The 26289-nt window shown below is 41.2% G+C and overlaps 1 pseudogene; it reads left to right on the top strand.

Moving 5' to 3' along the window:
- The first annotated feature begins 13166 nt into the window (after nt 1-13166).
- Nucleotides 13167-13925, top strand: LOC110591096 (annotated as a pseudogene).
- The last annotated feature ends 12364 nt before the right edge of the window (nt 13926-26289 follow it).

Consider the following 26289-nt stretch of genomic DNA (forward strand, 5'->3'; position numbering starts at 1 on the left):
GATCTTCTTGTTGGATAGACCCTTTAAGAATGATATAGTGTCCTTCTGTGTCTCTTATTACAGACTTTAGTTTAAAATCTAATTTGTCTGATATAAGAATTGCTACCCCAGCTTTCTTTTGAGGTCCGCTGGCATGGAAGATGGATCTCCATCCCTTCACTTTCAGTCTAGATGTATCTTTAGGTTCAAAATGAGTCTCTTGTAGACAGCATATGGATGGGTCCTGTCTTTTTATCCAATCTGCAACCCTGTGCCGTTTTATGGAAGCGTTTAGGCCGTTCACGTTGAGAGTGATGATTGAAAGATATGAATTAATTGTCATCATGTTGCCTGTGAAGACGTTGTTTTTATAGATTGTCCCTATAAATTTCTGTTGTAGATCACTCTTGGGGTCTTTCTCCTTTTATAGAACCCCCCTTAATATTTCTTGCAGGGCCGGCTTAGTGGTCACATATTCTTTCAGCTTCTGCCGGTCGTGGAAGCTCTGCATCTCTCCATCCATTCTAAATGAAAGCCTTGCCGGATAAAGTATTCTTGGCTGCATGTTCTTCTCATTTAGCACCCTGAATATGTCTTGCCAGGCCTTTCTGGCTTGCCAGGTCTCTGTGGATAGGTCTGACGTTATTCTGATGTTCCTCCCTCTGTACGTAAGGAATCTCTTCCCCCTAACTGCCCTTACGATGGTTTCCTTGGTTCTAAGATTTGGAAGTTTTACTATTACATGCCAGGGTGTTGGCCTGTTTTCCTTGATCTTAGGAGGGGTCTTCTCTGCCTCTAGGACTCGAATGTTTGTTTCATTCCCCAGATTAGGGAAGTTCTCAGCTATGATTTGCTCAAATACATCTTCTAGTCCTCTCTCTCTCTCCAATCCCTCCGGGATTCCAATTATTCTGACATTGGAACGCTTCATGGTGTCACTTATTTCTCTGATTCTATTTTCATGGATTCTGAGTTGTTTTTCCCTGGCCTCCTCTTTTCCCTTTTTATCTATTATATTGTCTTCCAGGTCGCTTATTCTCTCTTCTGTCTCAGTTACCCTAGCTGTTAGATTATCTAGATTAGATTGGATCTCATTGATAGCATTTTTAAGTTCTGCCAATTCCCCTTTTATTTCTGCCCTTAGAAACTCTATGTTGCCATTAATTGATTTCTCCATTCTAGCCATTGTCTTCACAATTGCTAGCCTGAATTCCATCTCCGACATCTTGGTTATATCTGCATCCATTTGTAAATCTGCAGCATAAGTCATAATCTCTGAGTCTTTTCTGTTTTGGGGGCTCCTCCTCCTAGTCATTCTGTTGATGGGTGTTTGAGGGAATGTATAGAGTCCAAATTATTGACCAGAACCCAAGCAAGGTGCACCTGTTTTCTTGGGACCTTGGCCTCTTGTTTTCCCAGCCTGTCTTCTGGGGGAGGGGCCTGCCGTGCTGTTTCTCACCCAACCCTGTTTGGGCGGAGTTGCCCTGTGCCCCTGTGGCGGGGGATGGGCTCAGCGGGAATCAGTCTTTGGGGCTTTTGTTCTTGGCGCCTTTCCCTGGTGGCTTTCCGCCTCTCTTCCGCGAGTCAGAACAGAAGAGACTGTTTCCAACCCTCTGCCTCAGAGCAGAGAGACCACAATCTGTTCTTCAGTGAGCTCTCCAGGCCACACCGTCTCTGTTTCTGTCCGTGCTGCTATAAACTGCAGCGTCCTGGGTTGTGCGCCCCTCCACAACGCTCCCAGTCCTGCCTCCAGGTTGGGGCACATCTCTGCCCTCTGTGCTTCTAAAACCACCAGCTGCTCCCAGTTCATGCATGCGCGACTCCGCCGCTTGGGGTTCCATCCGGGGACTGCAGTTCGCATGCACGCGACTCCGTTGCTCCGGGTTTCCACCCCGGGGGCTGCAGTTCACTGCTGCGACCCCGGCACTCCGGGTTTGCGTCCCGGGGGCTGCAGTTTGCGTGCGCGTGACTCCGCCACTCCAGGTTTCCATCGGGGTGGGGGGGGCTGCAGTTCGCGTGTGCGCGACCCCAACGGTCTGGTTTTCCACCCCAGGGGCTGCCCTAAAGTCCTTTCCTGACGCTACCGGTCTGCGAGTCTGTGCCCCATCCGCAGAGCACGAGGCTGTCACTCACCGGCGGTGTAGGATCCCCACGTCCAGGCACCCTCCTGCCGCCGTTTATCCTCCGATATCTGCCCGCAGAATCACGGCTCTCCGCTTCGTACCTCAAAACCAACCGCCTGCGATATTCTGTTTGTAGAGATCCAGATCTTCTTACATCTCAGGCTGGTTTCATGGGTGCTCAGAGTGGTCTGGTAGATACCCAGCTCAATTCCGGGGACCAGCTGAAATAGGGTCCCCTACTCCTCCGCCATCTTTCCCCCCTCCAAGGTACAAATTTCTAGTTATAGGATAAATTAAGTCCTAGGGATTTAAAGTATATCATAGTGACTATAGTTAACAATACTGTTCTGTATATTTTAAAGTTGCTAAGAGAGTAGATCTTAAAAGTTCTCCTCACAGAAAAAAAAACTGTAACTATGTATGGTGATGGATGTTAACTAAACTTATTGTGGTAATCATTTCACAATATATACATAAATCAAATTATTATGTTGTACACCTAAAACAAATGTCAACTATAACTCAATAAATAACAAATTTTTAAACAAATATTTAAGTAAAGTCTACCAGATACCATGTTAAGTTCAAAAAATGCATCCCTGAACAAGACAGACAAAGCCCCAATCTCAAGGATTTTATAGCTGGTGGAGGGGGTGTTGGAAGAGCAGAAAATAAACAAACACAAACAAAAAATTAGGGATGACAGGTACTGAAAGATAAATGACAAGTAGTCGGCCAGGTGATGATCAAGGGGAAGAACCTTCCAGGCAGAGGAAAGAGCTAGTATAAAAGCCCCAAGGAAGAAAGAAGACCACAGGGTTGGATAATACTGACAGAGAAGAGTGGTAGGTAATGGGGGTAGAGATCTGGCAAGGGCCAAATCATGCACGGCCTCATAGGCCAGGCAAACAAATGTAGATTTTAAGAGCAATAGAAACCACTGAAGGATTTTAAACAAGGAAGTAACATGATGTAATATCTTAAAATTTAAAAGATGACTGGCTGCTCCATGAATCGTGTACTGCAGGATAGAGGCAAGGAAACGAACAGAGGTCTACCATAGTAGTCCAGGGAACAGATAATGATGTCTAGAACTAAGCTCGTAGAAATGAGAGAAAGTAGATAAACTCAAATACACTAGGGTGGCAAGGTTAAAACTTGCTCAGGGACTTGATACAGGGTATAGGAGAACAGGAGGAATCAAGAATGGCTCCCAGGCTTCCGACTTGAGCAACGAGGTGGACAGCAATTCCATTTACTGAAATTTGTAAGACTGGGAGAGGAGGCAGGTCTCCATGGGTGAAAACCACAAGTTTTGTTTTGGACATGTTAAGTCTAAAATCCCTATTAGACATCTAGGAAGAGTGATTAAGTAAACAATTGGATAGAGGGGTATGGACATAAGTGAAGTGTCAGAGCTAAAGATAGAAATTTGGAAGCAATTTTCACATAGTATTTAAAGACATAAGACAAGATGACATGGTAAGAGTGTATAGAGAAGATATCTCAAGAAAGAGCCCTGGGGCTTTCCAACATTTAATACCCTGATGAAAGAAAAGGAGAATGAAGGGGAAGATGAGGTAAACACACAAAAGAGACTGAGAAAGAGCAACAAGTGAGATAGAAAAGAAAGTAGGAAAGTATAATGTCTTAGAAGCCAAAACAGGAAAGTCTTTCAAAAATGAGGGCTGCTGTGGGGTGCCTGGGTGGCTCAGTCGTTAAGCATCTGCCTTCGGCTCAGGTCATGTTCCTGGGGTCCTGGGATCGAGCCCCACATCGGGCTCTCTGCTCGGCGGGAGGTCTGCTTCTCTCTCTCCCACTCCCCCTGCTTGTGTTCCCTCTCTCGCTGTGTCTCTGTCAGATAAATAAATAAAAAATTAAAAAAAAAAAAAACGGGCGCCTGGGTGGCTCAGTCGTTAAGCGTCTGCCTTCGGCTCAGGTCATGATCCCAGGGTCCTGGGATCGAGTCCCGCATGGGGCTCCCTGCTTGGCAGGAAGCCTGCTTCTCCCTCTCCCACTCCCCCTGCTTGTGTTCCTGCTCTCGCTCTCTGTTAAATAAATAAATAAAATCTTTAAAAAAAAAAAAAACCAACAGAAATTTATTTCTCAGAGTTCTGGAGGCTAGAATTCTGAGATCACATGGCTGAGAAAGAGAGAGCCCTGATCTCTTCATCCTCTTATAAGAGAACCAAGCCCATCATGCGGGCTCCACCCTCATGACCAATACAAATCCTAATTACCTCCAAAGGCCCCACCTCCAAATGCCATCACACTGGGAATTAGGGTTTCCACATATGAATTTGAGGGATGATATAAACATTCAGTCTATAGGAAATTGCTACAATATAAAAGATAATCAAATGTTAGTAAGGATGTGGAAAAATTGGAGCCTTCGTACATTGCTGGTAGAAGTGTGAAATGGTGCACCACTTTGGAAAACAGTCTGGGGTTTCTTTAAAAAGCTAAACATAGAGTTACCATATGACCCAGCAATCCCACTCCTAGGGATTTTTTCAAGAGAAATGAAAACATGTCCATGTAAAGTTAAACACAAAATGTTCAGAGCGGCATTATTATCATAAGAACCCAAAAGTGTAAACAACCTAAATGTCTGTTAACTGATGAATGGATAAATAAACTGTGGCATATAATGAGATATTATTTGGCAATAAAAAGGAATGAAATACTGGCACATGGTACAACATGGATGGATTTTGAAAACATTTTCCTAAGTGAAAGAAGTCAGACACAAAAGACCAGATATTATAGGACTCCATTTATAGGACATGTCCAGAAGAGGCAAATCTACAGAAACAGAAAGCAGATTGGTGGTTGCGTAGGGCTGGGACAGACAAGGAGGGGGAAATAAGGAGTGACTGCTAATAAGTACATGGTTTTTTTTAGGGGGGACAAAAATGTGCTAACATTAGACAGTAGTGATGGCTGCACAACCCTGTGAACATACTAAAAACACTGTATTGTACGATTTAAACCGGTGAACCGTACCGTATGTAAATTATATTTCGATAAAGCCATTAAAAAAAATAAGGGAGACATTACCTAAAGCAACTACTGCTGAGAGATCAGCTAAGATTAGAAAGAGACCGCTGGGTTGGGTAGGAGGAAGGTATTTGTGATGCAGACCAACAAATATTTGGCGGAATGATGGAGACAGAAGACAAAAGGGGGGTACTGAAAGGGAATGACAAATGAAGTAGCATCAAAGAAGTTTTCTTGTGGGGCGCCTGGGTGGCTAGGTCTTTTAAGCGTCTGGGTCATGATCCCATGGGATTGAGCCCCGCATGGGGCTCCCTGCTCCACGGGAAGCCTACTTCTCCCTCTCCCACTCCCCCTGCTGGTGTTCCTTCTCTTGCTGTGTCTCTCTCTGTCAAATACATAAATAAAATCTTAAAAAAAAAAAAGAAGTTTTCTTGTAAAGGGCTGCAGAGATGGGGTGATGGCGAGAGAGGGATATAGAATAAAAAGAGGGTTTATTTTCATAAGATGACAGATAATAGCTCATGTTTGTTGATGCGAAGGAATCAATACAGTGGGAGAAACTGACAATGAAAGAGAGAGAAGGTCTGCTGTTGAATTAAAGTCCTCGAAATGCGGACGCATGAAAAAGCACTAATGGAAAAGCTGGTACATATTCATTTCACCAGGAAGGAGGCAGAGCGCCCAGGCACCGACTCTGGCACACCGCACAGTGTTAGGAAGATGAGAAAGGGCTGCTATTTTCTCCACGGAGTCTCAAGCAAGGTGATTGGCTTCAAGTAAGGACAATGGAGTCTATCAATCACATTGCTATAAAACAAAATCATCCCCCCAAACCTTAGCAGCTCATGAGATCCTGTTTTCCTCACAGTTTCTCGGATTTTCATCTTTGCCCAGAAGCCAGTTCTTAAATTTAGCCTTGTTTGCTTTCTGAAGATGCCGGGAAATTTTTAGACTGATAATTCCTGGTTCTTTTGTGTTTAAGTATCTTTTCTTTAACAGGTCTCTCTCTTCTCTCAACATTTTACCATAAGCAGAAACTATAAGAAGAAGCCAGGCAGCATCTTTACCATTCTGCCTGGTGATTTCCTTAGCTAAACTACCCAGTTCTTTATGGACATTTGCTACTTTCCACATGAACACAGATGACAGACAGTGTTGCTAAACTTTCCGCTTCTGCACAAAAAGGATCCCTTTTCCTTCCATTTCCAGTAATATGTTACTTTCCTTTAAGCCTTCCACCCACAGTCTCCTGAAAAGCCAGGAAGCTTCTTCTCACAGACTCTTCAGGATGCTTCAATTTTTCTCTAACATTTTCCTCAAAGTCCTTTCAGCTTCTGCCTACTGCTTCGTTCCAAAATTTTTGGAATTTTTTAGGTTTGTTATAGACGAATTCCACTTTCAAGTGTCAAGATCTATAGTAGTTACCTATGACAAATCACCCCCAAACTCGGCAGCTTGAAACAACAAACAGTTATTATCTCATAGTTTCAGTGAATCAGGTATTTGCAGAAGGCTTACCTGGGTGACTGGGGTTCGGGGTTTGCCAGAGGTTGTCATCAAGATGTCAGACAGGGCTGGAGGATCTGCTTCCAAGACTGCTCACCCACAAGGCTTTTGGCTTTGACCTCATCCTTCCCACGAGGCCCTCTCCATAGAGATGCTTTTTACATGGCAGTTGGATTCCTTCAGGGTGAGTGATCCAAGAGGGACAGAGACCAAGGGAAGCCACAATGCTTTTTATGACCTAGTCTCAGAAGTCCTACATAGTCACTTCTTTTTTTCCCAGTTTTGTTAAGGTATAACTGACAAAATTACAATATATTTAAAGCATACAACATGATAATTTCATATATATATATGGTCACTTCTGCCATATTAGTTTGTTTGAAATGAGTCACCAGGTCCAGCCCATATTCAAGGGAGAGGGGACTTAAACTCCACCTCTTGAGAGGAAGATTATTAAAGAATTTGTGGACATATTTTAAACCACCATAAAGAGGAATGAAGAAGGCCTGTGGAGGGGCGCCTGGGTGGCTCAGTTGGTTAAGTGACTGCCTTCGGCTCAGGTCATGATCCTGGAGTCCCGGGATCGAGTCCCGCATCGGGCTCCCTGCTCGGCAGGGAGTCTGCTTCTCCCTCTCCCACTCCCCGTTTGTGTTCCCTCTCTCGCTGTGTCTTTCTCTGAGAAAAGAAAGAAAAGAAAAGAAAAGAAAGCCTGTGGAGAGAGATGAGAAACAGCTGTTTCTGAGAGTGGTGAAATGAATGTAAGATTGCTAGAAAATTTAGAAGTATTTAAAGAAAATTTGGAGTTCCCCGTTACGATCTGTGATAATGAATTAAAAGGATCAGTCAAGCCCCCTGAATTTGTTGGCCAGATTAGATGCCTCTATCCCATGCTCACTCGTATTGCTTTTATCAGAGAGATTTGCAGTATTTGTTTACTTGTCAGTTTCCCCCACTAAATTATGAGACTTTCAGTGTCAAGGACTGTGAACTCGCCCTCACATGACAGATATCTAATGAATATTTGTAAAATCATTAAATCTGTTTCAAACTCCTGCCTTTAGTCAAGAAAAGAGGAGGGACAAGATGGAAAAGGAAGCTGCAACACAGCCCAGAAACAGAGGAGGGTGGAAACAGTAAGGTAGATGGGCACTTGCAGGGTCACAACATAACCTGGAAAGAGAAGAGCATCATTAAACTTGCCAAAGAAACTAGGTTATTACTAACCAGTTCTCTAGGTTTGCCACTAGATAGAATTCAAGCTAGCTCTGCACTCCTCCCAATCCAGGCTTCGAGACCCAATTCTAATAAAACATGGAGTGTTTTCTATCATAGTCATAACAAATTACCTCAAACCCAGTGGCTTAAAACAACACAAATGAATTATCTTCCAGTTTTGTATGTAAGAAGTCTGATGCCAGTTTCACTGGGCTAAAATTAAGCTATTGACAAGGCTGCATTCTTGTCTCGAGGCTATAGAGGAAAGATGGTTTCCTTCTAGAGGCCACTCACATTCCCTGGCTCATGGCCTCCTCCCTCCATCTACAAAGCCAGTCTAGTTTCTTTCACACTTCAAATTTCTGTTCCTTTTTTCACTCCAATCTATCAATCTCTCTCCCCACTCCCCTTTCTCTGACTCTGACTGCAACCAGAAGAGGGGCCCTTATGATTAGAATGTACCCACCCACATAGTCCGAAATAGTCTCCCTCTCTCAAGGTCTTGGCCTTAATCCTATCTAAAAGCACTTTATGCCACATAAGGTACCACATTCACAGGTCTGGGGATTAAGACATGGACATCTTTGTGGAGGTTATTATTCTGCCTAGCACAAGGCTACAGAGATAGAAGAGGAGATGATGCCCAGATGGGAACTAAAGGAGACCATACACTCATACAGGTCATAAAACCAACAAGAATTTAATTAAGTGCAGAAGGAAATTTTTAACTTTGATTACTCAGTTTACTTAGCACTACACAGGAGGTCAAAAATTCTAGATGGTGAAGCAAGGCACAGGAGGTAAAGAGAAGAGTGGGTACCAAATCCGGAAAATACCACAGACAGACAAATTTCTGTGCCCCAAAATTATCGCTGCGATTTGGTGGTTTCAAAGTTAAACACACACAACCATATATTGCTTCTCTTCAGTAAGTTACATATCTCAAAATAGCTCAAATTCCTTGTTTTCCTTCCAAATGCAATGTTCCATTCACAAGCCACCAGATGGCAGAGAAGAGTAGAAAAATAAATTCTTAAATCCAATAATTTTTTAAAAACCCAAAAAACAACTTTTCTTATACTTGGAAAAATCCAGCCCTCTGGAGGTGGTGGGGGGGGGGGCAAACGCAAACATTTTAAGGTAGAAAAGCACCTTACTTTTTTTAAAGGCTTCCAGAGACATCAATTTCACAATTTTCCTCCAGGTGATACTGGAAAAATCTGTTAAAAATGTGTATCAAGACAGTGTAGCCAAGATTAGCTCAAAGTAGTTAAGAAGCAAATGTATAAGTTCAGAAAAAAACTAAGAATCACTTTAAACTTAAGAAGAAGCTCCCAAAACAAACAAAAAGGTCAAAAAAATAAATAAAAATAAAAATAAAAAAATAAAACCCACTGCCTTGGCCCCGCGTCTCCCTGAGGAAACTTAACAGCTGACCCCTGGTCATCCCCACTCAGTCATCCTTCAGACACCTCACATTCAACTTGTCCCACACAGGGAACTCACCATCCTCCTTCCACACTTCCTCTTCCTCCTGTTGCCTACTTCAGTGAAGAGCATTATCATCCACCTGGTTGCCAAATTCAGAAACCTGTAGGTCATCCTTCTTGCTTTGATAAACTTCCACCTGCAAACAGTGAGTATTTTATCATTCCTTTTTCTTCATCTACTGGAAATAATCCACTGGTTTTCCTCTTTCAGTAGTTATTCCAGAAATGACTGTGTGCATACTTACTCTATGAAAGCCAGTATCTTTACCCTATCTTCAGGTGATACGAGGATCTTTTAAAATGCATTATCCCCCTCCTGGATTAAATTATGGCTGTTGTTACTGTTGTGTATTTTACTTATTTAACCATCCTGGGACATTATTATTGCTGTTTTATAAAATCAGTGTTTACCCATACATTTGCCACCTTCTTCGCTCTTCTTTCCTTCTTGTACCTCAGCTCCTCCCTCAAGAATCACTTTTGTTCTGTCTTAAGTACATCCTTTAGAATTTCCTATAGGTAGCATCTGCTAGAGATCAATTCTCTCTGCTTTTTGTTTGTCTGAAAAAAAAAAGTCTTTCTTTCACCCTTATTCTTGAAAGATATTTTTAATCCCAGTTCTACACTGGCAGGTATTTTACGTGAGCCCTTTAAAGATACCATTACACAATCACCTGATTTATATTGTTGCTGTTAGGAAGTTAACTATTAACCCAACTACTGCTCCTTTGAGGGAAGAATGAAGCGGGGGAAATCGGAGGGGTAGACGAACCATGAGAGACGATGGACTCTGAAAAACGAACTGAGGGTTCTAGAGGGGAGGGGGGTGGGAGGATGGGTTAGCCTGGTGGTGGGTATTGAGGAGGGCACGTTCTGCATGGAGCACTGGTTGTTATGCACAAACAATGAATCGTGGAACACTACATCTAAAACTAATGATGTAATGTATGGGGATTAACATAAGAATAAAAAAAAAAAGTCATCCACTCTGTTCCTCTGGTACTTCCGAGATTTTGTTTTGGGTTTCTATAATATGTCTTGGGTGGATTTCTTTTTATTGACCCTATTCGGGATTATTGAGCTTCTTTAATTCATTCTAAAAGAGTTTCAGTCATTACATCTTCAAATATTGCCTCTGCACCATTCTTTCTCAAGTTTTCTTATGTAACCCCAAATAAATCCTCTTACTCTACCCACCACACATCTTAATTCCACTTCCATGTTTTCCATCTTTTTTGTCTCTCTTGAAAGCATTCCTGATAGTATCTACAGATCTATCCTCTAGTTCACTAATTCTCTCTTTAGCTTTGATCAATCTTCTGTCAAACTGTTAAACTGAATTTTTATTAGGTTATATATTTATCATTTCTAGAAGCTCTATTTGGTTCTTTTTCAAATATTTTCTGCTCCTTTTTATAATTTTCTATTTCCTGAAGATAATTTTAGGCTTGTATTTTATCTTTTTAAATATTGTAAGCATGGTTGTATTAGCCATGGAAGACTAAGTTATGTGGCAACAATAAATGACTCAAATATCTCAGTAGCTTACAACTACAAACATTTGTTTTGTGCTTTCTGTGTTCACTTTGGGTCAGCTGCAGTGCTGACCCACATCTTCTTTGCTATGGGACCAAGAATGACAGATAAGCCATTATCTGAAACATTAATGCCTGTCATGGGAGAAAGCAAAGAGACCTATGACCAAGCACAATGTAACCCTTAAATCTTCTGAAAGAAGCAATATACGTCACCTCTGCTTATTTTGAGTACAATTCTCTTGTAAAGATGGGCTCCAAATTCCATGAATAATATTTTAAAAAACCCATCACAGCCCATGCTTCTTATTATTAAATATTAAATATTCAGTTCCCACCCCATCACATACAAAATACTTACCTCCTCCCCAAGGGAGAAGACCAGTCCCACACAGTCACTGCTTTGAGCTCAAAGTCCAAGATCTCTGATATGTGTTCATTTCGACATCAGATCTAGAAGAGGTTCATTTTAACCTAGATACCTGTTAACTAGTAATCCAAGTTATCTGTTCCACCCCACTCCAAAATATATACATGATAGTAGAACAGCGTCAGGCTAATGACAATAAACCCTCTCATTTGGAAAGGAGAAAGATGGAAGACACAATTCTAAATCCCACTGGGCAGACAATTATAAGCGTTCCTACTCTAGGAAAGTGGACTATTTCTTGAATAGGCCTTGTTTTCTCTACAGAGTGACTCCCTAAAACACTGCTCACCATGGCCCTTGATTCTGCCCTCTGGCAAGGTGTTCCTTTTCAATTATTATTAGTCATTCTGAAGAGGGCCCTGGAAAATATGCCCTGCTTGAGGACTTAGCAGCTTTCTCTACATGTTTCCTTCCCATAGAGTTATGGGGCCAACAATTGCAGACTCTTTGAATGCAGGCTGGTGGTACTTTTGATGAAAAATTCTTTCTCAAAAACATACTTGATTTTTTATTTTATTTTAATCAGCTCCCTATATTAATAGCCATACCCATAATTCCTTTTTTTTTTAAGATTTTATTTATGGGGGCACCTGGATGGCTCAGTTGGTTAAGTGACTCCCTTCGGCTTGGGTCATGATCCCAGGGTCCTGGGATCAAGCCCCACATCAGGCTCCCTGCTCAGCGGGAAGCCTGCTTCTCCCTCTCCCACTCCCCCTGCTTGTGTTCCCTCTCTCGCTGTGTCTCTCTCTGTCAAATAAATAAATAAAATCTTAAAAAAAAAAAAGGCGGGGGAGTAAAAAAAATAAATAGATATATACATATGTAAGCCCTTGATAAATGACAGAGATGCCATTGCAAAGTAGTGGGAGAAGATGGTCTTTTCAATAAAAGGTTCTGGGATAATCAAGTATCTATTAGAACAAAATGAAATTATACTTCTAACTTACACCATAAAAATATCAATTTCAAATAGATTATAAACCTAAATGTGGAAGTCAAAACTGAAAACCTTTTGGGGCCGCCAGGAGGGTGGTGCGCCGTGATCGTATAGTGGTTAGTACTTTGCGTTGTGAAAACCTTTTGGGGATCCTGGGTGACTCAAGTCACTTAAGCGTCCGACTCTTGATTTCAACTCAGGTCATGATCTCAGTGTCGAGAGATCAAGCCCCATGTCGGGCTCCATGCTCAGTGCAGAATCTGCTTGGGAGTCTCTCTCCCTTTGCCCCTCCCTCCACCATGCATGTGCACATTCTCTCTCTCTCTCTCTCAAATAAATAAATCTTAAAAAAAAAAAAAAGCTGAAAAGCTTTTAAAAGACTGTACAGCAGAATATCTTCATGAATTCAGGACAGGGAAGAATTTCTTAAGCAAGATGCAAAAAGCACTAAAGATCGATCAGTTCAACTGCATTAATGTTTGTTGAACTTAGAGGTGAGAAAGAATATAATGAACTGAATCAGAAAATTACAGCAAAATAAAAGGTTAAAGGGGTACACCTAATTGGACTGAAATTCCACAAAGTTGGAAAAGTGATCTGAAATGGCAATGGGGAACTTGAGATAGATAGATAGATAACTAGATAGACAGACAGACAGACAGCTATAGCTAGATAAAGCCAATTCCATTAAGTGCAATAGTTATGTTCTATAAATTTGCCATGAACAGTGAATTAGTGAACACTAGGAAAAACAGAGTTGGATTCTTTTGAGTCTCTAGTCACGTTTTTAACATCAATCAATACATAACCTTGTTTTGAATTTTTGTTTAAAGATACTTCTGTTTAGCTTATAAAGCCAGAAGAGAGCTCTGAGGGGTCCAGTGGTCCTTTACCTGCTGAGGTCTTCGGAGGGCTTAACCTCCCTGGTTGTCACAGGATTCAGAGACTGACATGGCCCAGCTGGTGATAACACAGCTGCTACTCCTTCGGGTGGGGGTAGCCACTGTATGGGCAACCCAGCCCAGGACTGAGCTTCTCAATATCTGTATGGATGCCAAGCCCAGCAAGGAAAAGCCAAGCCCAGAGGACGAGCTGCACAAGCAGTGCAGCCCCTGGAAGAAGAATTCCTGCTGCTTTGCCAACACCAGCTGGGAAATCCATAAGGATATTTCCCACCTGTACAGATTCAACTGGGACCACTGCGGACAGACGGCACCTGCTTGCAAACAGCACCTCATCCAGGACACCTGCCGGTATGAGTGCTCCCCCAACCTGGGGGCCCTGGGACCAGCAGGTGAGCCACAGCTGGCACGAAGAGCGTGACCTGAACGTGCCCCTGTGCAAAGAGGACTGCCAGCATTGGTGGGAAGGCTGCCACACTTCCTACACCTACAAGAACAACTGGCACAAGGGCTGGGACGGACATCAGGGTATAACCGGTGCCCAGTGGGAGCTGCCTGCTACCCCTTCCATCTCTACTTCCCCGCACCTGCCGCTCTGTGCAGTGGGATCTGGAGCCACTCCTACAAACTCAGCAACTACACCTGAGGGAGCGGTCGCTGCATCCAGATGTGGCTTGACCCAGCCCAGCGCGACCCCAACAAGGACGTGGCGAGGTTCTGTGCTGAGGCCATGAGTGGGGCTGGGCTCTGTGGGCTTTGGACTCTCCTGCTCAGCCTGGCCCTGATGCTGCTCTGGCTGCTCAGCTGAGCTCCTTTTACCTTCTGATACCTGCCCAGCCCTGCCCTGTTCAGCCCCATAGCTCCCAGCTCACTTCCTGTTCCTTGGGGGCGGGGCTCTGACTGACAGTTTGAATAAACCGGACACCCAACATGTAAAAGACAAAAACAACACAAAACAAAAAAATAAATAAAGAGACTTCTGTTTAAAGATACTTATTTAATACACTCATGCAACAGCCGTATAACTCACGCCCGAATGAAGCTTATCTAACACAGATACTTAATCTGTAAGGCACATTACAGCCTTCCTGCACTTGGGAATACTGGACAGCACTCCAGCACTATAGATGGGGGACTATTTTAAACAGGGAAATCACCAACAAAAAGCATAAAAATGTGAAAAATATGGCACTAAATAGACCACAAAAAGGACACTTGAATACAGTATGAGAGCTGAAACAGAGAGTCAGAATAGTTACCTTGTTCAGCGTGGTGCTCATTGGGTGATCTGAAGTTTTCACCACTCCGCATATGTCCACGAACAGCCACTAAAGCAGGGTATTGGATTTGGGGGTTACAAATAAATTTTAGCGAACAAGTGAATTCACAATATGGAATCTTTTTTTTTTTTTAAAGATTTTATTCATTTATTTGAGAGAGAGAGAGAGAGAGAAGGAGAGCACGAGAGGGGGAAGGGTCAGAGAGAGAAGCAGGCTCCCCGCTGAGCAGGGAGCCCGACGTGGGGCTCGATCCCGGGACTCCGGGATCATGACCTGAGCCGAAGGCAGTCGCTTAACCAACTGAGCCACCCAGGCGCCCCTACAATATGGAATCTTTGAGGATCAACTGAATGTACACGATCTGTGAGAAGGGCCCTGTGAAGTTCTGAATGAAATGGGCAAGAGGGTCTAAGAGGGGAACAGTACCTGCAAGGCCTTGCATTGTGAGGAATACCCAAGGACGAAAGAGATGAAAGGAATATTTGGAATTAACTGACCCCAACATTTCAAATAAAACTCGAGTGAAAGTTCTTTTGGAGGTTTTCATGCTTTGACGCATTTATCCGCCATACCATCACAGTACACTGTTTAGGCCTGGATATGAGGGTGTACCCAACATGTCCAAACATCACTGTGTCCCAGACTGTCACTTCCCTAGGATAATTCCTAGAAATGAATGTGGGTTAATACTGACTCACAAATGAGGTTGTTGTTGATAATGTGATACTGTTTGTAATAGGGGTAGACCATCAAGAGGAAATTTGTTAAATTATGTTTTATCCATAAGTTATTATTATCAAAGGAGTAGTTTCTTTGAAATATCTCCTGGCTAATATTACCAATTCCCACCTCTACTTCTACCCTCCCTCACCAAACCTGATCAGCCATCATGAAAGAGAGGTAAGAGAAGGTGAGATCCGATCCTAAGACAGGTATAAAAGTGAGCCACCAATAAACTCAGAGTTCCTGTAAAGAGGATCCCACTGCTCCCTACTAACACTTCTCTCGAAAACTGGAGTTGGGAGGGGTGCCTGGGTGGCTCAGTCGTTAAGCATCTGCCTTTGGCTCAGGTCATGATCCCGGGGTCCTGGGATCGAGCCCCGCATTGGGCTCCCTGCTCTGCGGGGAGCCTGCTTCTCCCTCTCCCACTCCCCCTGCTTGTGTTCCCTCTCTCGCTGTGTCTCTCTCTGTCAAATAAATAAAATCTTTAAAAAAATAAAATTTAAAAATTAAAAAAAAAAACTGGAGTTGGGAAGAATTTGATAGGTCGTGGGGAAGGGGAGAGACACAGAGATATGAAATAAAGTTGGAGAAGTGTTTAATCTATATACCTTGACAAAATTTTTTTTAAAAAGTGTAGAGCTATGATTTTTATATGACTAAAAGTTGACAAAATATCAAAGACAACTGAATTTAAGTATTATTGCACATGTCTGGATATAATGTTGATAAGCTGGCAATGAATGGATAAATAATAAAAATAAAGACACACATAATGCATAAATTATGATATGTTCCAAAAAATGTATTTTTCTTAATTTCATTAAAATCACTAGTTATGTTGTTATAAACAAGATTTTCTCATGATTTGTGTCATATTGCCAGTAAGTATCTAAAGGATTAAAAATAAAATATAATTTATTCAAAGTATACAAAATTTGAACATACTGTCATCAAAATATATATATTAATTGTGCAAAATCAAAAACTAAAAATTTTTTTTTAAAGATTTATTTGTTTGAGAGAGAGAGAGCACAAACGGGAGGGGCAGACGGAGAGAATCTCAAGCAGACTCCACACTGAGCACAGAGCCAGACGTGGGGCTCTCCATCTCACAACCCTGAGATCATGACCTGAGCCAGAACCAGGAGTCGGACGCATTTAACCCAATGCACCACCCAGGAGCCCCTAAAATTATTTTTATATTTGTTTTCAAATGTAATCTTTTTTTCTAAACTGCCAAAAATTACCTATAAAATTAAAAGGTAATATACAAATTATAATTAACAAATACCAAATTTAAATAAAATTATTATAATAAAGTTGAAACTTTTACATAATTTAAAAATATATATTATAATCCTATTATCTATTTTTCTTTCTTTTTTTTTTTAAGATTTTATTTATTTTTTTGACAGAGAGAGAGACAGCAAGAGAGGGAACACAAGCAGGGGAAGTGGGAGAGGGAGAAGCAGGCTTCCCACAGAGCACGAGCCTGATGCAGGCAGGGCTCGATCCCAGGAGCCTGGGATCATGACCTGAGCCAAAGGCAGATGCTTAACGACTGAGCCACCCAGGTGCCCCTATGTATTATGTATTTTTCAAAAATAGAACTACTCACAAGTCTATCAAGTTTCATCCATTGCTAATGTCAACAACACATGTTTTATCTGGACTTTCATATATAAAGTTTAAGAGTAATATGAATTGCTTAATATTGCAAAATATTCCTCAGCTGCCATGGACCACTGTTAAAAATATCAACCTAATTTTTAAGTAGAAACACAACCTGGAATACAAAGAGAAACAAGAAAATGGATGGTTAGCACTACTGGAAAGTGATTAATTCATTAAGCAGGAATTTACTGCATTTATGTTAATTAATTTGTCCTTTCACCTAAGAACTTCTGCCACTTTGACTCCTCGCTACATACCAAAGCAGTGTCCATAACCAGCATCAAAGCCCATAACTTTCATGACATTTGTTTCAAGGGCATCAGGGCAAGTGATGAAGAGAAGTGTATCTGGGGGCCTGACAGGTGTTAGTCACTACAGTAAATGTTTGGATTACAAATTGCTCTACCAGTGCTGAGTGCTGGATCCCAAATGACACTTACTTTTTTAAAGTTTGTGATATCTGGGTCCTCTACATACAAGATCCAGGAGAGAGAATCCTCTCGCTCAGGTCTTAAGAGAATACTGTAAGCTTCAGGGAGTAAACAGGTCATCTAGGATCTACTGAAATCAAAGGAAAAATCAATTACTTCAACTTCTCATAAGGAGAGAGCAGTTAACAGAGAGTCCTTGAAAGAGGTAAAGATAGCTGCAGCAGGGTGAGGAAAAAAAAGGAACCCTTTCTTTACCAAGCTTCTGTTAAAATAGTTGTAACACAGATGACTGGGACTCTGAGTTTAGATTCTGCTCCTTTTATTTTTCAAGATACTCCTCAATCTTGAGTTCCCCTAAGCTGGTGAAAGTATGGGGTCAGAGAATCACCTACTATATTAATTAATGCTTATCAAGGTATAAAGACAATAAAACATGTTTTATAACTAAAAATAAAGTATATAATATAACAAGAATGCAAATATCAAGGCTGCAGGGCTCTAGAGAGATGGGAGAAATCAGAGACTTAGTTCTTTCTTTGGATACTTCTATCAACTTTAATGCCTGCTGTCCAAGGCTATTAGTCTATAAACCAGCTTCTGCAATTAAAACAAAGAATTTTAACTGAGGCAAACAAAACTCTAATGCTTACTAAATTTTCATCACCAGTAAGGACAGGTTTATACCAAATATCCCCTTAAAAATTAAAAAATAAATAAATAACAACTCCGGTTTCACCATTTCTCAATCTCTCACACTCATTCTACTCTTTCTTTGGACAGGGGTGTGGGAATAAAAAAACAATTAACTCTGCTCTTAACCTGGATCATATACTTGTACTAAGAAATACTATAGAAAACAATAATATAAACTACCACTTACTGAATATCTACTATGCGACAAAATAATCCTGCCAGATAGACGGTAATGTTCACCTTATAGAAAAGGACTCAAAAGCTCAGAGAGAAGCTCAAGGTGACTCAGCTAGGCAATACAGGAGAATCCAGGTTCAGAGACAGGTCTGTCCAACTCAAACTGCTTTATCTTCACCAATATCACAGACAACTGTGAGTTAAGATAACCTCTTAGTATCTACCAACTGTGTGGACATTGTTAGTTTTTGCCAGTATTCTATGCATGGAAAAGATATTTGTTTCTGAATAAGCCTTACACTCTTCCAAAGTTTGCTACTCTCTCAACTTCAAGTATAAACAGGTAAGTAAGTACCAGAATACCACTAAAAAGTGACTGGGAAAATAAGAGGGATGCGCCTTGAACCACTGTGACCACATCTGCTTTTCAAATTCCTACAGAGGAGGAGACTGGCTTCCACTTCTGTCGTGGACATCCCACTGCCTGCCACCTACTCCAACCATCCAGTGACCTGGCGGGGTTCTATAAAAAACAGATACACAATATCAAGGCTGCTAACCACTTGGGAATTTCGAGGTTCATGAATTTGGTGAGGAAACAGAATTGATTTGCATAGCTTGGTTTTAAAATTTGGGGCTCCACTGGGAGAAGATATTTGCTAATGACATATCCGATAAAGAGTTAGTATCCAAAATATATAAAGAACTTATAAAACTCAACACCCAAGAAACAAATAACCCAATTTAAAAATGGGCAGAAGATGTGAACAGACATCCCTCCAAAGAAGACATCCAGATGACCAACAGACACATGAAAAGATGCGCATCATCACTCACCTTCAGGGAAATGCAAATCAAAACTACAATGAGCTACCACCTCACACCTGTCAGAATGGCTAAACTCAACAACACAAGCAACAACAGGTGTTGGTGAGGATGTGGAGAAAAAGGATCACTCATGCTATTGATCACTCATCAACTCACTGTTGGTAGGAATGCAAACTGGTACAGTCACTGTGGAAAACAGTATGGAGATGCCTTAAAAAGTTAAAAACAGGGCAACCCTTTCGGGTCCCCTCCCTCTTCGGGAGCTTTGTACTATCACTTTACTATCGCTCAATAAACCTTGCTTTGCTGCCCAGCACTCTGTCTGGTCTACCTCTTCATTCTTCTAAGTGGCGTGACCAAGAACCGCGGGCGCTGAAGGAGAAGGAAATCCTGTAACATTGCCAGTCTCCGTAACTGCAGGAGCTAATCCTTTATATTACATCTCTTTATATATATATGTATATATGTGTATATATATATACACATATATATGATATGTTTATTAAATATGTACTATATATATAATATCCAAATGGCTCTGTTTCTGTGGAGAACTCTGACTCATACACTGTCCTTTACCTATGAGAAATATATATTGCTGTTGTTTCTGAGATTTGTAGAAACAGATACCTTCTTTCTTTTTGACTTTGTCTTCTCTGGTTTTGGCCTTTCAACTATATTGTGGTCTGGGAAAAAAAAAAGTTAAAAACAGAACTACCCTTTGATCCAGCAATCACACTACTATGTATTTACCCAAAGAATACAAAAAAACATGAATTCAAAGGGATACATGTACCCCTATGTTTACTGCAGCATTATTTACAATAGCCAAATTACAGAAGAAGCCCAAGTGTCCATCAGTTGATGAATGGATGAAGAGGGTGTAGTGTACATATATACGATAGAATATTACTCAGTCCTACAAAAGAATGAAATCTTGCCATTTGCAGTGACATGGATGGAGCTAGAGAGCATGATGCTAAGTGAAATAAGTTCATCAGAGAAAGACAAATACCATATGATTTCAGTCATATGTGGAATTTAAGAAACAAATAAGCCAAGAAGGGAGAGGGGGTGTTTGGCTTGGAGAGGCGGCTCACCAGGCATCTTGTGACAGAGAAACAAACATAGAAAAATAATCATGGAAATGAAGAAGGAAAACCTGTACAAGATGAAAAGAACAGCAATAGCACTAGAAATTTCCAACAGGTAAGAAACTGGGAAACAAACCTCTAAAGTGCCAAAGAAAAATCTTGCAAATGTGTTTTTCAAATGTTCATTTCGTGTTAAAATAATCCAGTTTTAAAATGTGAAGATCATTAAAAATTAGAACTGTCATGCTTTCAGGCCTAATTATACCAGATGTCTTCTTGCTTATGTGATCTTAAAAACAACCCCACAGCTTTAGAATGCACCACTGTAAGAAAATTATCAAAAGAAATCACCAAACGGTAGTACTGGCACAATGCAGTTTCAATTACTTTCTGTTTATCTGTTTGTATTAAAAACCTGGTATACATACCTTTATTGGCAGAGTGTAGCTCTCCTTTCTTGATACATTTAATATACTGTTATTTTAAAAAATTAAAAACCTCAACATCCCTATAATGACAACCCAGTCATTAACCTTCACAGAAAATTAAAGACAATTCAGACAATCTGTGTTGGCTTGACTTTAAAAGTAACTGTTAGGCTTTGGGAAATGAAATATGTATATTTTCCAATTACACTTTATATGGACTCAGGCAATTGTCAAGTTTCAGGAAAAACAGATAAACCATTTCCAGCAGAGAAAATCAAAATACATTTAATAAAAGAATGGACGAGTCAAATGTTATCCCCAAATCTTAAAACACAGCACACATTTCTGCAATAGACAGATGTGAAATTTTATTTTTTGGAATGGGTGAATAGTCGAAGAGGAGTTTGCATGGTCTAGAATAAGCAGGCCAATTATACTTTTTTTTTTTTTTAAGATTTTATTTATTCATTTGAGAGAGAGCGCGCATGCAAGAGAACACAAGCAGGGGAAGCAGCAGAGGGAGAGGGTGAAGCAGGCTCCCCACTGAGCAGGAAGCCTGACAACAGGGCTCCATCCCAGTATTCCAGGGACCATGACGCAAGCTGAAGGCCAATACTTAACCAACTGAGCCATCCAGGCACCCCCCAATTATACTTTTTAATAAGGCTGTGAAAGAGTAGGCATTTGTTTCTTGATGCTTCTTGTGGTTGGTTAATACGGTACTTTGTTCTTAGGGAGAGCTCTAAGATGTGTCTTTACAGAGCTTCTAGTTCTATTTGTTTTCATGGAATGCAAATGATTAATTTGATTGATTTTCTTTAAAATGAAATGACCAGTAAACTAGAAATATTGCTTTGGGTATGGTTTAGAAAGTAGAAGTCTTCCTCCTGACTCTGCCACTAACTATGCGCAAGTCACTGGGTCTTGGTTGCCATGTTTTTAAATCAGAATTAAAGTATCATTCCTATCTACAGTACATGACTGCTACAGAGCTCAAATAAGATAGCCCACTTTGTCAACACTTAAATTCTTGAATAAATTAATGAGTGTGGCAGTACTTTAAAATCGTCAAGCCCTGAACAAATGCAAGATGTTATCTGCATCAACACAGCAGCACAATCTGTATTCCTAAAGGTTTAAGGAAAAAGAGAAAGCGTTCTATGGGGGAGATGCTTGCAGTGTGGCCCTGACCTATTCTGGGACCCCCACATAAACACTTGGGGTGTGCAGGTGTGTGCAAAACTTCACTTTGCCCAAGGCCACACACTCCCTGAAGTTACATTAAGGAAACCGTTTGAATATAAAAGAATTAGAAAATGTTCTACTCATTTACTTTTAAAATTAAAAATAAGAAAAACAGAAATTTATTCAAGAAATATGAAACAGGGGCACCTGGGTGGCTCAGTCGGTTAAGCGTCCAACTGTTGATCTCAGCTCAGGTCCTGATCTCAGGGTTGAGTTCAAGCCCCACGGTGAGCTCCCCACGGTGAGCGGGGAACCTACTTAAAAAAATAAATAAATAAATATAAAACAGGAGGCAGCAGAAAATAGTGGAAAGAGCATGGAAATCTGAGAGCCAGAAGACATGGGCTCTGGTCCCTGTTCTCCCAGTAATTAATTGCAAAACTGCAACCAACAAGTGTCAAATGAGAGGGGTCTATTAGAATACCTGTAGTGTCTTCTCCAGGTCAAGACACCATAGCACCAAATGAAATATAACACATAGTCTAAAATACGCTTCAATTTTTCTGTGTTATGGACAATTAAGGGAGAGAGGGAAACAGAGGAGACAATGCGACAGGTATCACAAGAGGAAGACAATGAAAGGTAAGGAAAAAGCACGGAGACCAAGGAGCAGTCACACACGAATTCTGCTCCCAAACCCCCACCAAAAAATAAGAGTTGCATGGAGAGAAAAAGAGAAAGACACACTAATTAAAAAAAAAAAAAAAAGTAGATACAGAAATGAAGGTGCATAGAGATACTTCAGCAGAATAACGCTCTTATTTTGTTCATCCTCAAACCTTTAAACACAAAACTATCAAAAATGTGTAATGTTGTACTTCTGCATGAAAAGGCACACATGGCACCAGTTCAAGGCATGTGCTCCACGAACCAAATACAGTCAAGTTAGAGACTGAAGATTACCTACCTCTGCCATGGCCTACTCATATTTTTGGGCAAAATGTGACTCGGTAATTTGAGATTTCACATCTCTGGGTCACTTCCAACCAAACAAGCCAAAGATGAACTTTCCTAAAATAGAAATGTATCCCAAGAATTTGTTTATGCATCAAAGCTTAGCTTTGATCCTGCTTCCAGATATGCAGGATTTAAATACTTTAACTTAATAGTTACCAATTATGTAAAGTGTAAGCCCCACATTGCCATTTAACATCCATACTGGGGATTTTCCTGTTAATCTTCTCTGTCTTGTGTAGAGGGCAATGGATAATGTAACTCCAGCACTCCCCTTTGAATTCCTCCCAGATGAGGCCCATCTGACCTTCTTCTGGCTTTTCTGAGCTTCAAGCCTCTATAGGAACTTATAGACTGGGGAGTTAATTTGCACTTTGCTACTAATCAACACAGGAGCGTAGACGGACCTCTGCTAAGCTTCAGACCAGCTGTTGCAGGGTGGTGAGTAACCCATCATTCACTCGGCCCAGACAACCCAGATCAAACAGAACAGGCAACACAACAGGTTCCCAATGTGTATTCCCATCTCTGTTACCAATCTGCTAGGAACTCTACAAAATTGTATGAATTTCCACATAAGTAAAGAGGAAACTGTTATTCACACCTTTCTCTGAAGGATTCATAGGAAGCTTTCCTTTCTTGTGGACAAAAAGAACTGGGAAGAAAACAAGCACAAGATTTTGCTGGTCTTGTTTGGCTTTAGCTAAGCCCTTAGACCTTTCTGTAGTTTGATTTCCATCTATAAAATGGAAATATAACAATCCCACCTCTTTCCGGCAACCGTGATACTGGAGAAATAAATAGTACAGTGGATAGGAAAGCACTTACAGCTCTCTAGAGGATGGGGGTTAGATCAATTCTGTCTGAAACATTCAACAAGTATAACAGCAACAACAATAACAAGCATGTGGATTTGTACAGTGTTTAATAGTTTATAGGATGTTTTAAATATATTATTTCATTAGCCCTTAAACCAAGGTGTGTGAAATAGGGAGGCCATTTTTTTGTTTCATTTGGCAAATGAAGAAACTGAGGCCCAGAGTAACCGAGTGACTTGCCCAAGATCAAAGAGCTAGTTGGCAGCAGAACACGTCTCCTGATAGGAAGTCTAGCACTCATTCCAGCAGATGTGCACCTGTGTATGAAGTTATCGCCTACTTCCTTTTCATGTCTTTCCTCCTCCAAGTAAAGCTTGCTTAGGAGAAGGTATCTTAATCAAAGCTTTCCAGGTCTCATTTACAGTTCTAGTCTATTATAAAGAGCTTAAATCTGTCTTCACATTCCTCTTCAGCCAATATCTGTGAACTCTAGGTCTGCTGAACCCCTGAATCATGCAAGCCTTAAAACATGTCAATACCACTGTTGATCAATTTCACTCTCTCTACTTGCCACCACATCATACCTGAGCCACAGGTCAGTTCCTTGGGTCTTTTACAAAATATACTGTCTTAGTCCACAGTTGCCATCCATCCATGACATTTTTATGGTGTTCCTCATTGAAATATCTATTGTTAAAACCATGACAGACGTAACAAGTATTCTTAAGGTGATTTCTTTCCAATAAGAATCTGCTAAGGCTTTGAACTCAGATAGGATGTGAGAGCAGGCCAGGGTAACTTCAAACAGCAAACAAACATCTGTTCTCTTTTTTTTCCTACTGCTCAGCTTCCTTTATCAATGTTATTTATGTTGTTTTCCTCAAATTCCTAAAGAATAAACCAAGATGAAGGGTTTTTTTTTCCCTTTGCTTTCTTTCAATTTATCCTCCTTGGGTCAGAAATCTCAGCACTTAAAATGGTGGGGAGTTCATCATGCCAGTTGTATATTCTGGTCTGAGTAATTCCACTGAATATAACCACCCTAGGCCATGCTGAACCACAGGATCAGGGCTCCCCTTTCCTCTGGAAGTCAGAGGAAGGGACCCAGAGAAAGGGAGAATGCTTCTTAAATAAAGTTAATTCTGAGGAGTGGCTCACTAGGCAAATCTGGAGATACTCTCCTGGATCTCCAGAATCTGAGCATCATACCCAGAAACTCCCTGTGCGGAGTATGGGTTCAGTCCCAGAGAATATAACTAGTACAAAGAGGAGACAGCATGTGCTACTCCAGAGCAGGCATGATTTGTGATTCTAGCCTCCAGACTAAAGGCTATAGACTAGCTCTGGGCAGTGGAGCTGACAAATTTTATTCAGGACATAAATACTGAACACTACTATGCTCTACGTTGGGGCTAAGGGACAAATTCAGTTGCATGATCTCATTTAATCCTCACAACAACTCAGACACTGTTTATCCCCATTTTACAGATAAGAAAACTGAGCAGGAAGAGGCACCTGGGTGGCTCATTAGTTAAGCATCTGACTCTTGGTCTCAGCTCAGGTCTTGATCTCATGGTCATGAATTCAAGCCCTGCGTTGGGCTCCACACTGGGCATAGAGCCTACTTAAAAAAAAAAAAAAAAAAAAAAACCCTAAGCAGGAAGGGCAAATGACTTGTGTCAAAGTCACACAGACACCAAATAGTGATGCTCCAAATTGAAACTCAACTCCAAACCAAACATAGTACTCTGGCCTTCATAGCTGGCATACACACACACCCACACAAAACACAGGAGGTGACAGGAATGGAAACATATTTGGGCAACCTTATATAGCTAACAGAATGCTATCACATTCCCTTCCTTATTAGCTCTAAAGACTAACGGCTGGGACAAATAAAGCACCCTGAGATGAAAAGAGGGCAAGGGCAGAGAGATCCATCTCTCTATGTCTTCTCAGGGACCCTGTTCCACTACAGACTTGTCCAGGTTGTTAAGAACTTGCACTAATATTCTGGGTTCTCTTTAATTTTTTAGGATCTCAGGCTGATACTCAAGTCATTGGTGCATTTCCACTGAGCACAGGTAAAAATCAAGGAAGATTAAACCCTACTAATTACTCACTGGAAGCCTCAGAGTCAAGTGCTTCCCGAGAACTGATGGCCAAAATAAGCTTAGAAAAAGCTCTTCTTACAATACTAACAAAATGGAACTTTCTCTAAACTATCCAGCATCTAATAAAACCAATGCCAGAAAGCAACAACTCTGCATTTCTCTACGTTGAGGCCTACTGACCCCCTTCTCTAGCCTTGCTCCTATTCCTCATAGTCTATAGTGTGGTCTTAAGAGTGAGCCTTTTTGGGGCACCTGGATGGCTCAGTCGTTAAGCGTCTTGCCTTCGGCTCAGGTCATGATCCCAGGGTCCTGGGATCGAGCCCCACATCGGGCTCCCTGCTCCGCGGGAAGTCTGCTTCTCCCTCTCCCACTCCCCCTGCTTGTGTTCCTGCTCTCGCTGTGTCTCCCTCTGTCAAATAAATAAATAAAGTCTTTAAAAAAAAAAAAGTGAGCCCTTTTTGTAAACCTTTCTCTCATCATTATACTGACTGCGTCCTCTGACATCTTTCTATATGTAATGTGCATACCTTTTACTGTCATCTACACTCTGATGGGCCACTGGATATTTGGGGATACCATGTGCAAACTCAGCAGAGGGTCTCCATCTCTATCCATAATTCTCACTTGTATTAATTGCTGTTGAAATGTATCCGCTGGTGTGCCTGGGTAGCTCAGTCAATTACACATCCGACTCTTGATTTCAGCCCAGATCA

Source organism: Neomonachus schauinslandi, chromosome 7 (genome assembly GCF_002201575.2).
Source record: "Neomonachus schauinslandi chromosome 7, ASM220157v2, whole genome shotgun sequence".
Lineage (NCBI taxonomy): Eukaryota > Metazoa > Chordata > Mammalia > Carnivora > Phocidae > Neomonachus > Neomonachus schauinslandi.